The sequence below is a fragment of the Triticum urartu genome, chromosome 5, assembly GCF_003073215.2.
Source record: "Triticum urartu cultivar G1812 chromosome 5, Tu2.1, whole genome shotgun sequence".
Lineage (NCBI taxonomy): Eukaryota > Viridiplantae > Streptophyta > Magnoliopsida > Poales > Poaceae > Triticum > Triticum urartu.
This window is the reverse complement of record NC_053026.1, coordinates 572,247,272-572,262,684: the sequence shown is the minus strand read 5'-3', so window position 1 is coordinate 572,262,684 and position 15,413 is coordinate 572,247,272. Positions and strand designations below refer to the sequence as shown.

The following is a 15,413-nucleotide window of genomic DNA, read 5'->3' as shown; positions in this document are numbered from 1 at the left end:
TTTTTCAATGAAAGGCCTCGGTGAAGCTGCTTACATATTGGGCATTAAGATCTATAGAGATAGATCAAGACGCTTAATTGGACTTTCACAAAGCACATACCTTGACAAAATTTTGAAGAAGTTCAAAATGGATCAAGCAAAGAAAGGATTCTTGCCTGTGTTACAAGGTGTGAAGTTGAGTCAAACTCAATGCCCGACCACAGCAGAAGATAGAGAGAAAATGAAAGATGTTCCCTATGCTTCAGCCATAGGCTCTATCATGTATGCAATGCTGTGTACCAGACCTGACGTATGCTTAGCAATAAGTTTGGCAGGTCGGTACCAAAGTAATCCAGGAGTGGATCACTGGACAGCGGTCAAGAACATCCTGAAATACCTGAAAAGGACTAAGGATATGTTTCTCGTATATGGAGGTGACAAAGAGCTCATCGTAAATGGTTACGTTGACGCAAGCTTTGACACTGATCCGGACGATTCTAAATCGCAAACCGGATACGTGTTTACATTAAACGGTGGAGCTGTCAGTTGGTGCAGTTCTAAACAAAGCGTCGTAGCGGGATCTACATGTGAAGCGGAGTACATAGCTGCTTCAGAAGCAGCAAACGAAGGAGTCTGGATGAAGGAGTTCATATCCGATCTAGGTGTCATACCTAATGCATCGGGTCCAATGAAAATCTTTTGTGACAATACTGGTGCAATTTCCTTGGCAAAGGAATCCAGATTTCACAAGAGAACCAAGCACATCAAGAGACGCTTCAATTCCATCCGAGATCTAGTCCAGGTGGGAGACATAGAAATTTGCAAGATACATACGGATCTGAATGTAGCAGACCCATTGACTAAGCCTCTTCCACGAGCAAAACATGATCAGCACCAAAGCTCCATGGGTGTTAGAATCATTACTATGTAATCTAGATTATTGACACTAGTGCAAGTGGGAGACTGAAGGAAATATGTCCTAGAGGCAATAATAAAGTTATTATTTATTTCCTTATATCATGATAAATGTTTATTATTCATACTAAAATTGTATTAACCGGAAACATAATACTTGTGTGAATACATAGACAAACTAAACATCACTAGTATGCCTCTACTTGATTAGCTCGTTAATCGAAGATGGTTATGTTTCCTAACCATAGACATGTGTTGTCATTTGATTAACGGGATCACATCATTAGGAGAATGATGTGATTGACATGATCCATTCCATTAGCTTAGCACCCGATCGTTTAGTATGTTGCTATTGCTTTCTTCATGACTTATACATGTTCCTATGACTATGAGATTATGCAACTCCCGTTTGCCGGAGGAACACTTTGTGTGCTACCAAACGTCACAACGTAACTGGGTGATTATAAAGGTGCTCTACAGGTGGGCCGCGCGCCCCCTCCCCCTCTGGTCCGAATTGGACTAGGAGAGGGGGGCGGCGCCCCCCTTTCCTTCTCCCTCTCCCCCTTCCTTTCCTCCTCCTAGTAGGAGTAGGAAAGAGGGGAGTCCTACTCCTACTAGGAGGAGGACTCCTCCTCCTTGGCGCGCCCCAAGGGCCGGCCGGCCTCCCCCTTGCTCCTTTATATATGGGGGCAGGGGGGCACCTCTAGACACAACAATTGATCATTGATCTCTTAGCCGTGTGCGGTGCCCCCCTTCACTATAATCCTCGATAATATTGTAGCGGTGCTTAGGCGAAGCCCTGCGACGGTAGAACATCAAGATCATCACCACGCCGTCGTGCTGACGGAACTCATCCCCGACACTTTGCTGGATCGGAGTCCGGGGATCGTTATCGAGCTGAACGTGTGCTAAAACTCGGAGGTGCCGTAGTTTCGGTGCTTGATCAGTCGGTCCGTGAAGACGTACGACTACATCAACCGCGTTGTCATAACGCTTCCGCTTTCGGTCTACGAGGGTACGTAGATAACACTCTCCCCTCTCGTTGCTATGCATCACCATGATCTTGCGTGTGCGTAGGATTTTTTTTGAAATTACTACGTTCCCCAACAACCTTTTCCAACAAAGAGCCCATATTTTGTAACAACTAATTTATTAGACTCAAAAACCAACTTAAACCCTTCTCTACATAGAAGGGAGCCACTAACGAGGTTCTTCTTGATGCGGGGACATGCTGCACGTTCTTCAGCTGCACGATCCTTCCCGAAGTAAACTTCAGATCGACTGTGCCAACACCATGAACATAAGCACTCGCGCCATTCCCCATCAATACGGACCCGTGGCCTGTGACCTGGTAAGAAGTGAATAATGAAATGTTAGCACACACATGAACACCTGCACCTGTGTCCACCCACCAATCGTTGGGCTGAAACATTGAAAAAACAGTAAACGGATTACCGTACCCAGATGCACCATTCTCATTGTTGCCCACAATCATGTTGACAGACTTGGAGTCCTGTCCTGGCTTCTTGTACTTGTTTGGGCACTTGTTGACCCAATGTTCAACCGAACCACAAGTAAAGCAGCCCTCATCCTTCTTATTCTTCTTGAAGGTCTTCTTACCCTTCTTCTTAAAGTCGGTATTATGTTGGACACCGTTCTTTCCCTTGGGCTTGTGGGAGTTGAAATTCTTCTGGTTCACCATATTGGCGACAGAAGTCCCTTCAGCCCCCTTTCCGTGCGAGTCTTTTGCCCTCAAATTCTGCTCAACACTCAGATGGCCAATGACATCCTCCACAGAGAATCCACACCTCTGATGTTTCAGAGTGGTGGCAAAGTTCCTCCAGGAATTAGGGAGCTTAGCGATTATGCAGCCCGCGACAAACTTGCCCGGTAATCGCACTTAAGAAGCTCAAGCTCCTTAACAATGCATATTATCTCATGAGTCTGCTCCAATACAGGACAGTTTTCAACCATCTTGTAATCATGGAACTGCTCTATAATATACTCCCTCCGTCCCAAAATTCTTGTCTTAGATTTCTCTAAATGCGGATGTATCAAGTCATGTTTTAGTATTAGATACATCCGTATCTAGACGAATGTAAGACAAGAATTTTGGGACGGAGGGAGTACATCTCGCTCCCAGCATCGACGGTCCCGAACTTAGATTCGAGCGCCTCCCACAAGTCCTTGGCGACATTCACATGTAAATATGCGTCAACCAGTTTATCTCCGATCACGCTAAGAACTGCTCCGAGGAACACAACGGTGGCCTCCTTGAACGCCTTCTCCTGTTCAGGAGCAATCGTTCCTGTGGAGACACCGGTGACCCAGAACACGTTCGTAGCCGTGAGCCATAAAGTGGTCTTAGTCTGCCAACGCTTAAAATACGTACCGGTAAACTTATCCGGTTTCAGTGCAGCGGCAAAGCCACTTGCCGAAAAATTCATACACATAATAGGTTTTTGAATTTTTGAGTAAATAGGCAATTTGTCGACTAAATTAATCCATGAGTAAATCACTAGCATGACATTGACACAAATAAACGCATACTGATATTCAGTCAAGCAAGCACATACTACACTAATTGCAAAAAGATCTACGTATAACGCTAGCATGGCCTCCTCGTCCTCCGCTTTCACTCGAAGGTGAGGAGGAGGAGGACGGCGCTCTGGACTGCTCCGCCTCCTCGTCCTCCGCCCCACAAGGCAAGGGGCGAGATGATGTCGACGCCCTCATGGATGGTTTGGCCTCCTCATCCACCTGCTTGCTTGCATATATAGTCCCTCCGTCCGAAATTACGTGCCGTATAAATGGATGTATCTAGACGTATTTAGTTCTATATACATTCATTTTTTTCCATTTCTACGACAAGTAATTCGGGATGGAGGTCCCTCCGTCCGAAAAACTTGTCTCTCAAATGGATGTATCTAGCACCAAGTTAGTGCTAGATACATCCATTTGAAGGACAAGTTTGGGACAAACTTTTTCAGACGGAGGGAGTATATGATAAAAGTTTAGATGTAGGAAACAATATATAATGCTTCAAAAAGTAATTGCATGAATAAAATGGAGCGCAGAACAGTTTGCTTACCATGATAGGCCATGCTCCAGTTGTATAAGTGCTTTGTACATCACCATATTCTACGTAGAAAGAGGAAAAGGACATGTCAATGATTGAAAAAAAATTGAAGGTACCACTAAGACGACAATATGTAGCACTAATCTAAAATATAGATTTTGACGTGTCTGAGCACTATTACTCAGACTGGAGATAGATTGTATTTATTTATATGGTCATCGCACGCAAACATATTTTCTAGTGCTTTGTTTAGATCTGTTTGTAGACCTGCATCATCACATTTGTTTATGATAATCAAGAAGTTATCCACATGTGCTACAATACATTTAGAAGCTACAAATGTCAAAATATTTCTTCCTTAAGGTATAGCCAAAAGATACTGCAACATGTACTTTTAATAATAGAGATAAATAGAACCAATATAGCAACCAGAATAATAATAATAATAATAATAATAATAATAATAAGCAGAGATGACATCAAATAATGTATTGCCAGCAGGAAGTTCAAGAGATGTGTGTATGAGTAAACATGGGACATACCTCACTGCCTTAAACAGATACATTTCCTTTTGAATATACAAACCATAGCAACCACTGTTTCTTTCGAAATAATCTGCACAATCCTATTGATATAGCCGGATTTGAAATCCTCAATCCTAAGGGCCAACATAGTTGTATCCCTCATGGACCACAAAAGGGCATGTATAATAACAACAACCAACATCATGTGATCCGAGATAATGATAGTAGTACTGAAATTTTGAGGCCCGATCTTCATACTTCGCTACATAGGAAAACAATTAGTACCTTACGGCTTATTAAAATACTCTCTGCTTCATAAAATAATAAAAAATGCACTCTTATTTAAGGTGGTCTATCTTTGGGAACTATTCCCCTACTTGGTTCAGGAGCTGATGAGCCATCATGCTTTTGCATACTACAAAGTAGTTGGTGCACTACTAAATAGGTACTGGAGAAGGTTCTATCTAGCATCAGGGAGGGCTTCATTCTTTTTACAATCCTAACAAGTATTATGTAAAAAATGTTTTTCTTTTGATCTGGCTGGCATTTAAAGTGTTGATTCAATTCATATCGTCATTCTATTTATTTGTCTGCCTTGCTCAGTAAAGCTTGCTTTTGTTAATTAGACCAAAGCTTCCATACCTTTTACAGAAGAAAACAAATAACCTGATGCTAACGTCTGTTAGTTTTCTATATGTGGAAGACAAATGTGTGTGAACCTGCGTGAAAATGGCTTCACAGAGACAAGTACGAACAACTCCATCTCAAAGACATGGTATGGAGTTTGCGTCCAGTTTAGAAGAAACTATTAAAGCAAAGTTCTGACCTTAAGTAAATCCTTATGGTGATATGCAACACTGAGATTGAAATGCTATCATCTCTATCATCTAGTACATGCTTTACAATTAAAAAAAGAACTACCTTCTTCATCTTTCAAGATTTTACCACTGAACATTTGCAAATTCATAGTGTATTTCCATGCATACACAACAAACTTTTTCGGAAATTTTATTATTATTTCGTTTCAATTGGTTTTCCGGGCCACAAGTTCCTTTGGATTAGGAAGAGCGACTGACGGATAAGATGATATAGTAATATCTATAATTTCATAATGATAGATATGTTGTAAACCAGATATGACTTCTATGTGTCTAAAGAATTAGTCAGAACAGCACAAGAATATGGGCACTTTGTATAGAACACAAGAATATGGGCACTTCTTGTATTCGTATTAGGATTTAAAGTAAAAATAACAGAAATGAACAACAGAAACATCTTACAACATGCAACAAATTTTTAGAGTATATTTGAGAAACTTTTGGAGCGGGTGTAATACCTCATTCTTGTGATCTCATAAGAACCCTCATTCCTCATTCATGTGTTCTCGCTGATGCTTCAACATCAACAAATCCAATGAGCATATATCCTCTGTGACACCAACTGGAATCTGTCAAAGGAAAACCTGCAGCATTATTAAACAAACAGTGATTCTGAAAAATGAAATGTCCAACTGAAAATGAGTTGGTGATGTATATACTCTTTCTAAGTAACTATAGAATATAATTTCTGAATGCAGGGTGTAAGTAAGGAATTAATTTATACATAATGGAGTTGGATAAATCCAGCGTTCTAAGAATTGCAGAAAAGAAAAGATATTACAAACGACATCTAAAATGTAATACATGTGGGTTGCAGTAGTCCCTATATCCAGCAAGCATTAGCCTGCATTTTTGTATGATAGACCAATGTAAATGATGTACACCCGCACGTTATTGACATAGTCGAAACTGCACCATAGCAAGTAGAAATTTTTATGGCACTGCATTAATTTTATACCTTTGGATTGAAGACTCTGTACAATACCAATATACCATTCACCTCTTGTCATGGACCTTCTAAAAGAATTACTTCAGATGCCTTTAGTACAACACATGCAATTTTGTGAGATGAGGCCATTGTGAGTATATATAAGTTAATAGTAACTAACTAACTGTATGCATTCCTAGTAACAACAAATGTTAGATGTGCTGAACCGATGCTCTGTGTAGCCTACAATAAACTATTCTATATGCAGATAATATAAGTCGCTCTATATTCTGAACCACCATTTTAATTGCCATGGGGTCTGTTCTGCTTATTCTGATGGATTAATAAAATAGATCCAGTGTTGTACCAAATCCATTGTGCCCAGTAACTACAGGTTACCATTTTTTAGTTTTAACAGCTTTCCATTAAGTAGAGCAATAAAGAATGTAACGAACAGGGGAAAACCAGCAAATTAACCCATTGCTGTAACAGTAGACAAGATGAACAAGTCATAATAGATGGCATACATCATTTATTCTGCTAGTACGGCCATAAGTAGCACCAAAAATATCCTCCTCTTTTGCTGGATACTAAAGTTGGGGATTATCATGAATGCTATTGAACTTCGGCACCTTGCATAAAAATAGCATAGCTAGATACCAGCTCAACTCATGCATACAGATTGTTCTAAAAAAATGGATTTGCGTTCACTGTTCAACAATACCATTATCGCTTACCGGCATGTCAGTATACTTACGCATATAAACAAAATATAATGCTTCGTATTATTTCCTTGAATATACCTAGCTTTGTGGCATAGATATTTCTTAGTTCTATTTGAGTCATTTTAGGATCCTCCATTTTCTTCTGCTCTTTCTTCTTCTGATAAATTATCAAAAGAGCTTAACGCATCATCCTGGATATTAACATCAGAACCATCATCTTTAATAAGTTTCGGAAGTTGCGATATACTCTACTTTCTAGAAGCTGCTGGGTGAGAAGAAATCTACACAAAAAAAGGGTAAAATAACAGAACTCTTTCAGGTCTGTGCATTCAAAAAGAAGAAAAGGTATTGCTTAGTATATAAAAGTGACCTGGACACATACGCCTTGATATTTCTAAGCCTCGGCAGAGGCATGCTTGCTTGCATTTGACATACGAGGAAGAAAGAAGACCATTCAAAAAGAACACCGCCTACTTTGAGTTAATGAAATTTTAGAACTATGTTACCAGCCCATTCAACTTTATTTACAAGGGTGAGATCTAAATTATCAGCAGTGCGATTTCTTCAGTCTTAGATTCTGCATAATGACAACTACATTGTGAAGGATTGAAGTTTAACCTGAAACCATAGGGCGGAGACATCAGCAAATCAACCAGTCAAAACCTTAGAAACAATCGACTGCAAGATTAGATACACTCACGGGCTAGAATGATACAAAATGCACCAAGAAATGATCTCAACATGCCCTCAATGCCTACCATCAATTAAAAAGCATTAGACCACAAGATTAAATACACTCATGGTTAGAGTGATATAAAATGGTTACATAAATATAAGAAAAAGTCACCTGCTCAACTGGCCTTTTGACTCTCTCCTCATGGTTCCTCCGTCAATCACCCACTCTACCATCAATTAAAAAGCATTAGACCACAAGATAAAATACACTCACGGTTAGAGTGATACAAAATGGTTACATAAATATAAGAAAATGTCACCTGCTCAACTGGTCTTTTGACTCTCTCCTTATGTTTCCTCCGTCAATCACTCACTCTACCATGTCAAATTATCCATATGTGTAGCAATAGCACATTCCACCCTAGAAGCTGCAACCCAATGGAATGACTTACAAGCGTAATAATATAGATGCAAAGCTAACCAAAAGACTTCTTCTCAAACATTACACTTGTACTAACACGAAGATAAAAGAAATATGTAATACTTGCTCAGTTAGAACAAATGCAATAAGATAATATTATGCAAAAGAGAGTTGAATGAATCTCAATGAGTATAACAAAGTATTAGAGTGGGAAAGAAAGCTGGCAAAAGAAAATTGGCCTTACAGATACACATAACAAGTCAAACTTGTCATTTTCACATACACTGTGGGCATGGCACTAAAGCATCAGTAGTGGAGTTAAAAAATTAAAGTGAAAAATATAAACTTTTAGTGACAATCAATCAACATGTTTTCTGTGAGAAAAAACAATAAAAATTGGCACTATATTATGAAGATATAACTTGCTACATCATGAATCATGAATTTACTAAAGAGTACAATTTTTAGTGACAATCAATCAACATGTTTTCTGTGAGAAAAAACAATAAAAATTGGCACTATATTATGAAGATATAACTTGCTACATCATGAATCATGAAATTAGAGCAGAATTTCATCACCATGCATCATGCAAACAACGTGTGAGATCAAAGTAGAGAAAGATCTAACCTGATGATGAGTGGCTGGAATTGTATTGGAGCTGAAGTATCACCGACATCCAACATCTGAGTCATTGTTGTAATTACTTCCCTCCAACAAGCAGCAAAAGGATGGGGTACCTTCCATCTAACAGCCTCGTAAACTGAACTCAATCCAAATGCATTTGCTATGGAAACCTTTTAATCAAAGAGGAGCCCCTACTCTCTTTACTGGGCAGAAGATGGAAGTTTGCAGCCCACTTGTATCTGGACTTTGCAGCCCACTGTCCTGACTGTTTCGAAACCCGCCAGTGTTTCAACCACTGAACCATTTTCTGTCCTAAAAATGAACCAGTAGTAGCAATCAGCAGCTCCCAAACGGCAGGAGATTAGACATCGGCCGCTGTACTCCACACTGCAATGGCAATTTTAAAGATTAAATCGACATTTGCATCTATTTCGTATTGAAATAATAGCAGAAACAGTCTCTGGTGGCAGTTTGAAATAATTTTACAGTATGTATTCAGAAATATTAGTAAAATACCTGCATGATTCGTCAGAAAAACACACACAAGAGAAGAAGGATTAATTTTATTCTTACTAAGCGGAGCAACACTAACTTGGTATGCTCCTGCTCGTTGAGGGCCTCGCACTCATCGACGAACTTGTGCCTGGCGAGTGACTGGTCCTTGCCCTCCAGCACGAGGGAGAGCTCCCCCTTAAGCTCCTCAAATGACTAGAACATCACCCCGCTGAGCACCTCCTGCCCCTTTGCCGCGGCCCTGCAGCCGACCGTCGACCCTGCCACAGACGGAAGCCCCCTTGGCAACCTCACCAAACTGGCAGTGAGCCCCGCCCTAGAGAGCTGTCCAACCGCTGCGGCGGTGGCGGTGGCCGGAGACGGCGCAACCCTAGGTAGCATCTCGAACTCCCGTCCTCCGCGGGCTTGCGCGAGCATGAGCTGGGACTGGAGGCGCAAGGCGACCTGGTCTTCGTCGTCGCCTGCGAGGGCGGGGAGCCGAGCGAGGTCGCGCCGGTTGGCGGCTTGCGCTGGAGGCGGCAGGAAATTTAGGAGGAAAGAGGGAGAAGGGGACGCATCGGGAGAGAGGGTTTGGGGTGATGGGCTGATGGGTAGCTTCTCTACGAAGGCAACCTGGCTACGTGGGCCAATGGCAACAAGCTGCCAAACACACGGCATCGTCGAATCGCTGGCTTGATTTTCTTTTCTTCTCTCGCCCAATTGCTCGATCTCTCTTTGTCTCCTAGCTATCCAACGTGGCATAGCCCAGATAGAGCTTTTGATGCACACCTTATTGTTTTTGATGAGTCCCTAGGCCACCCAGCTATATATAAAATTCTTTTGTGGGGAAGCTATATTTAAAGTCTTAGTCATCCTCTTATTATCTACGAACAAGTGGCAATTCAACCTAAATATAGTAAGTAATCTTAAGCTACCTTATAATGAAACGTTTCACTATTCTCAAAGAAAACTTCAAAAAAAATCATAAATATAGTTTTGGATAGACATGACATAAGAACTTTTTGGATAGACATGACATAAGAACTGACAATATAAATGAATTTTTTCGATGACTGACAACATAAATATTATTTATCCCATTAAAACGCCTACGTAAACTGGTGTGGTGGTTAGCCCATGCACACGCGAGGTTCAAACCACGGTGGTTTTTCCCTTTCAGATTATATAAATTTAGCATTTAAAATAATCTGTACGTTTCCAGGATATATCTCTATATCTCTACTCCTAATGTCTGAGTTGGTGAATAGCATCCACGGTTTATTTTCGTCCCACCATTTTCGTCCGTTTTATTTTTGCTGGTTTTTTTCGTCCCCCTCCCACTGGTTTATTTTCGCCTCATTTCCTAAAGGAGGAGTCTGCGGTTGTGATGGTGGATCCGTACGTCGTTCGTTCGCCTGCCTCCCCTTCATTCGTTCCCCACCCCTTCGTCTCACCCTCCCAACGTAAAAGTCATACATGGAAACAAAACAAAGAATCCTAACAATAATAAGGAAAAGAACCCAAAGAATCAGCACAGTCGTAGCCTTCCTCCCATCCTCGTAGTGCAGAAGTAATATACATGGGGAAAAACCATAGGATCATAACAATAATTAGCCACAAGATATGGAAAGCCCGACAAGATTGATCACACCATCAAGCTGAAGGAAATATGCTCTAGAGGCAATAATAAAGTTGTTATTTATATTTCCTTATTCATGATAAATGTTTATTATTCATGCTAGAATTGTATTGATCGGAAACCCAAATACATGTGTGAATACATAGACAAACACTGTGTCCCTAGTGAGCCTCTAGTTGACTAGCTCGTTGACCAAAGATGGTTAAGGTTTTCTAACCATGGACATGAGTTGTCATTTGTTAACGGGACCACATCATTAGGAAAATGATGTGATGGACAAGACTCATCCGTTAGCTTAGCATAATGATCGTTCAGTTTTATTGCTATTGCTTTCTTCATGTCAAATACATATTCCTTCGACTATGAGATTATGCAACTCCCGGACACCGGAGAAATACCTTGTGTGCTATCAAACGTCACAACGTAACTGGGTGATTATAAAGATGCTCTATAGGTATATCCGAAGGTGTTTGTTGGCTTGGCATAGATCGAGATTAGAATTTCTCACTCCGAGTATCGGAGAGGTATCCCTAGGCCCTTTCGGTAATACACATCATAAGAAGCCTTGCGAGCAAAGTGACTAATGAGTTAGTTGCGGGATGATGTATTACGGAACGAGTAAAGAGACTTGCATCTAATGATATTGAACTAGGTATGAAGATACCAACGATCGAATCTCGGGCAAGTAACATACTGATGGACAAAGGAAATTGTGCCGGTTGTCATTATGGTTCGACCGGTAAAGATCTTTGTAGAATATGTAGGAGCCAATATGAGCATCCAGGTTCCTTTATTGGTTATTGACTGGAGAGGTGTTTCGGTCATGTCTACATAGTTCTCGAACCCGTAGGGTCCGCACGCTTAACGTTCGATGACGACATAGTATTATATGAGTTATGTGATTTGGTGGCCGAATGTGGTTTGAAGTCCCGGATGAGATCACACACATGACGAGGAGTATCGAAATGGTCGAGAGGTAAAGATTGATATATAGGACGATGGTATTCGGACACCGGAAGTGTTTCAAAGGGTATTGGGTACATATAGGATCACCTGAAGGGGTTTCGGGCACCCCCGGCAAAGATGTGGGCTTAATGGGCCAAGTGAGGGACAAACCAGCCCACAAGGGGTTGGTGCACCCCTCCACCAGGCCGGCCAGCCCTAGGGAAAGGAAAGAGGGGAGGGCAAGTCCCTCATTCCTTCCCCTCCTCAAGGGAGAAAGGAAGGGGGGGGCATCTCCCCCTTCCTCCCCCTGGCGCCTATACAAGGAAGGGGGGCGAACTAGGGCAGGAGCCCAAGTGGGATTCCGCCTCACTTGGGGCGCCCCTTGGCCTCTCCCCTCTCCCTCCCACCTATATATATATGAGGAGGGGACGCCTAGAACACACAACATCAATTGTTAGACGTGTGCGGCTCCCCCCCCTCCACAGTTTATACCCCCGGTCATATTTCTCGCGGTGCTTAGGTGAAGCCGTGCGCGGATTACTTCACCATCACCGTCACCACGCTGTCATGCTATCGAACTCACCTACTACCTCGACACCTTGCTGGATCAAGAAAGCGAGAGACGTCACCGAGCTGAATGTGTGCAGAACTCGAAGGTGTCGTTCGTTCGGTACTCGATCGGTGGAACGCAAAGAAAGTTCAACTACATCAACCGCATTGTGAAACGCTTATGCTTACGGTGTACGAGGGTACGTAGACACACTCTCCCTCTCGTTGCTATGCATCTCCATGGATAGATTATTGCGTGTGTGTAGAATTTTTTTTGTTTTCCATGCAACGATTCCGAGTAGTGGCATCCAAGCCAAGTCTATGCGTAGATGATATGCATGAGTAGAACACAAAGAGTTATGGGCGGTGATAGTCATACTGCTTACCACCAACGTCTTATTTTGATTCGGCGGTATTGTGGGATGAAGCGCCCCGGATGAACCTTACATGTCCATGCACATGAGACCGGTTCCACCGACAGACATGCTCGGTTCATTATACGTGGATGGTAGGTATGGTTTTCTCCTCCGACGTCGCAGTCTTCTGGGGGTGCCAAATCCAAAGTACAATGGCGTAGCCGGTGTGTTGCCCTGTTCTGATTCGTTCAACGTAATGCTTTCGCCTTTGGCGAGCCACTTTGGAGGTCCGCAAAGCTGCATATCAGCGATGGAGACGCGTCGAGCTCGGGTGTGGAGGTGATCCGTCATTTTTTCCTTTGGAGGCTGCTATGGTGGTGCCAGAGGCAGGTGACGGGCGTTGATGTCAAGCTCAAGGTTTCTTCAGCCTTATTAGTGCTTTTACTTCTTGGTTGTTGTTCCTTTGTGCAAAGGCTAGCGTTCTGTTATTTGTTCAGTTTTGCCAGGTCGGCATGTACGTGGCTTGTACTATGATCCTTATGGTATAAATGGGACATGTATTCCACGCAAAAAAATCTTCTATTTTCGTCTGGTATTCTGATGAGCATAGATGGGTAATAAATTTATATATTTCATTATCATAAAATTCATAATACCAGCATTTATTTTTGTTATCATTGTATTAAATATATTAGTTTAGGAAATTGTAGGGATGTGTCTGACTATATTTTTTTCATTTTATACTTTGGTGAAACGGTAAAGAACTAGTGAAGATGCGTTTAAAGACCTTTGACATGAATTATTCATGCTAACTACAGATTGTGCAGGATGGGTGTGAGTTGAGGAAACCCTTTTTATTATACTTGATCTCAAACATTGTGCGAATGAACTAAAGACAACTTTTTTTATATTATGCAAGACTTTCTTAAGCGCATCAAATATATCTTAATTTGTAATAGTTTTTTTGTTGGATCTTCGTTTTATATTAATACATCGTCAAATTGCCTCTTATTATTAATTTACATTTCCTTTTAAAAAATACATTGCAACCGAAGTGAACTTCAGTTATTACCCGACTGTGCCCATGTTATATTGTCTCTACATGTGAAATTTAACATGCACTATCTTTATATAACTCCAGCAAAATATATTTTAAAAGCCCGTGGCAACACACGAGCATTCTACTAGTAAATAATAGTTGTGGATGTTTAACGCTAACGTGCTTCAACTTCATTAGAAAGACATGTCCACCAAGATTTGACTCATTTGCATTTACTCCATTAGTTGGTAGATCGGGAGGCATTTTAACAGTCTGGTGTCCAATTCACTTTAAAGGAGAGTTGTTGTTTCAGAATAACTATGTTGTGTCTGTGATGCTGCAATCCAACAGATGTGGCAGTTGTTGGACACTAACAAACATTTATGCACCCTGCCAAGATGACAAAAAAGTAGAGTTCTTGAACTGGCTGGAAGGAACCCAAATTCCTGACAATGCAGATTGGTTATTAGTTGGGGATTTCAACCTTATAAGGAGCTTTGAGGACAGAAACAAACCAGGAGGGAATCTTAATGACATGTTTCATTTTAATGGTGTCATCAGTCAGTTGGGATTAATTGAAATACCTCTAAAGGGTAGGAAATACACTTGGAGTAATATGCAGGATAACCCCCTTCTTGAAAGATTAGACTGGGTTTTCACATCAACCTCTTGGACCCTGTCATATCCCAACACTTTGGCTTTCCCTCTTGCTATGACCACTTCGGATCATGTTCCATGTGTTATCCAAATACAAAATTCCATGCCTAAAAGTACCATCTTTAGATTTGAGAACTGGTGGTTGGACCATCAAAGTTTTTTTTCCTCTAGTTGAATCCATTTGGACACAAAGTATTCATTACGCGGAGGCTGCTAAGAGGATTAATACCAAGATGAAGATCCTTAGGAAACAGCTCAAACTTATGGCCAAAACTCCGTCCAACCTGAAGGAAGATATTGCTAATGCAAATGCTTTGATTGAAATGCTTGACGCAATTGAAAACTTCAGAAATCTTGCTGACATTGAAGCCGAACTCAGGAGGGATATTAAGCTTCATCTAGAACAACTCTTATTACAGCAAAAAGCTTACTGGCAGCAGAGTGGGGAAATAAAGTGGGTGACTCTGGGCAATGAAAACTCTAAAAATTTTCATGCCATGGCAACAATTCAGCATATGCATAACTATATTGCTTCACTCAAACAGGCGGATGGTACAGAGGTCAGTAGTCATGATGCCAAAGCAACACTTCTGCTTGAGGCTTTCAAAGATAGATTACGGCAATTAGGCAACTTTGAAATTCCACAGGAATTACTTAGTATTTTACCAACTCATCATGATCTGTCATTCCTTGAAGCTCCTTTTTCCAATGATGAGATTGATGCAATTATCAAGGAATTGCCTTCTAACAAATCCCGGGTCCTGATGGTTTTAATACTGACTTCATCAAGAAGTGTTGGCCAGTTATCAAACAAGACTTTTATGATCATTGCAACCAATTTCATAGAGGAGACATTTGCATTCAAAGCATTAACAGTTCGTTCATCACTCTCATACCAAAGAATAATGCTGCTTCTACAGTTCATGATGTTAGACCCATTTCCTTACTCAGTTGTACAATCAAACTGATTACTAAACTCCTTGCA

General features: G+C 41.2%; 1 long non-coding RNA gene across 3 annotated transcripts; it reads right to left on the bottom strand.

Moving 5' to 3' along the window:
• Positions 1-2,114: 2,114 nt before the first annotated feature.
• Positions 2,115-9,781, bottom strand: LOC125510849. 3 transcript variants are annotated; one of them, XR_007284772.1, is made up of 8 exons: positions 8,755-9,781; positions 8,024-8,131; positions 7,876-7,930; positions 7,729-7,782; positions 5,834-7,646; positions 4,516-4,759; positions 2,355-4,035; positions 2,115-2,242 (listed from the first exon to the last, which is right to left on the bottom strand). It is a non-coding gene; the product is annotated as an uncharacterized LOC125510849 (long non-coding RNA). The 3 variants fall into 3 exon arrangements; XR_007284773.1 differs by having other exon boundaries at positions 2,355-4,759; positions 5,834-5,944; positions 6,334-7,646; XR_007284771.1 differs by having other exon boundaries at positions 2,355-4,759.
• Between the last annotated feature and the right edge of the window lie 5,632 nt (positions 9,782-15,413).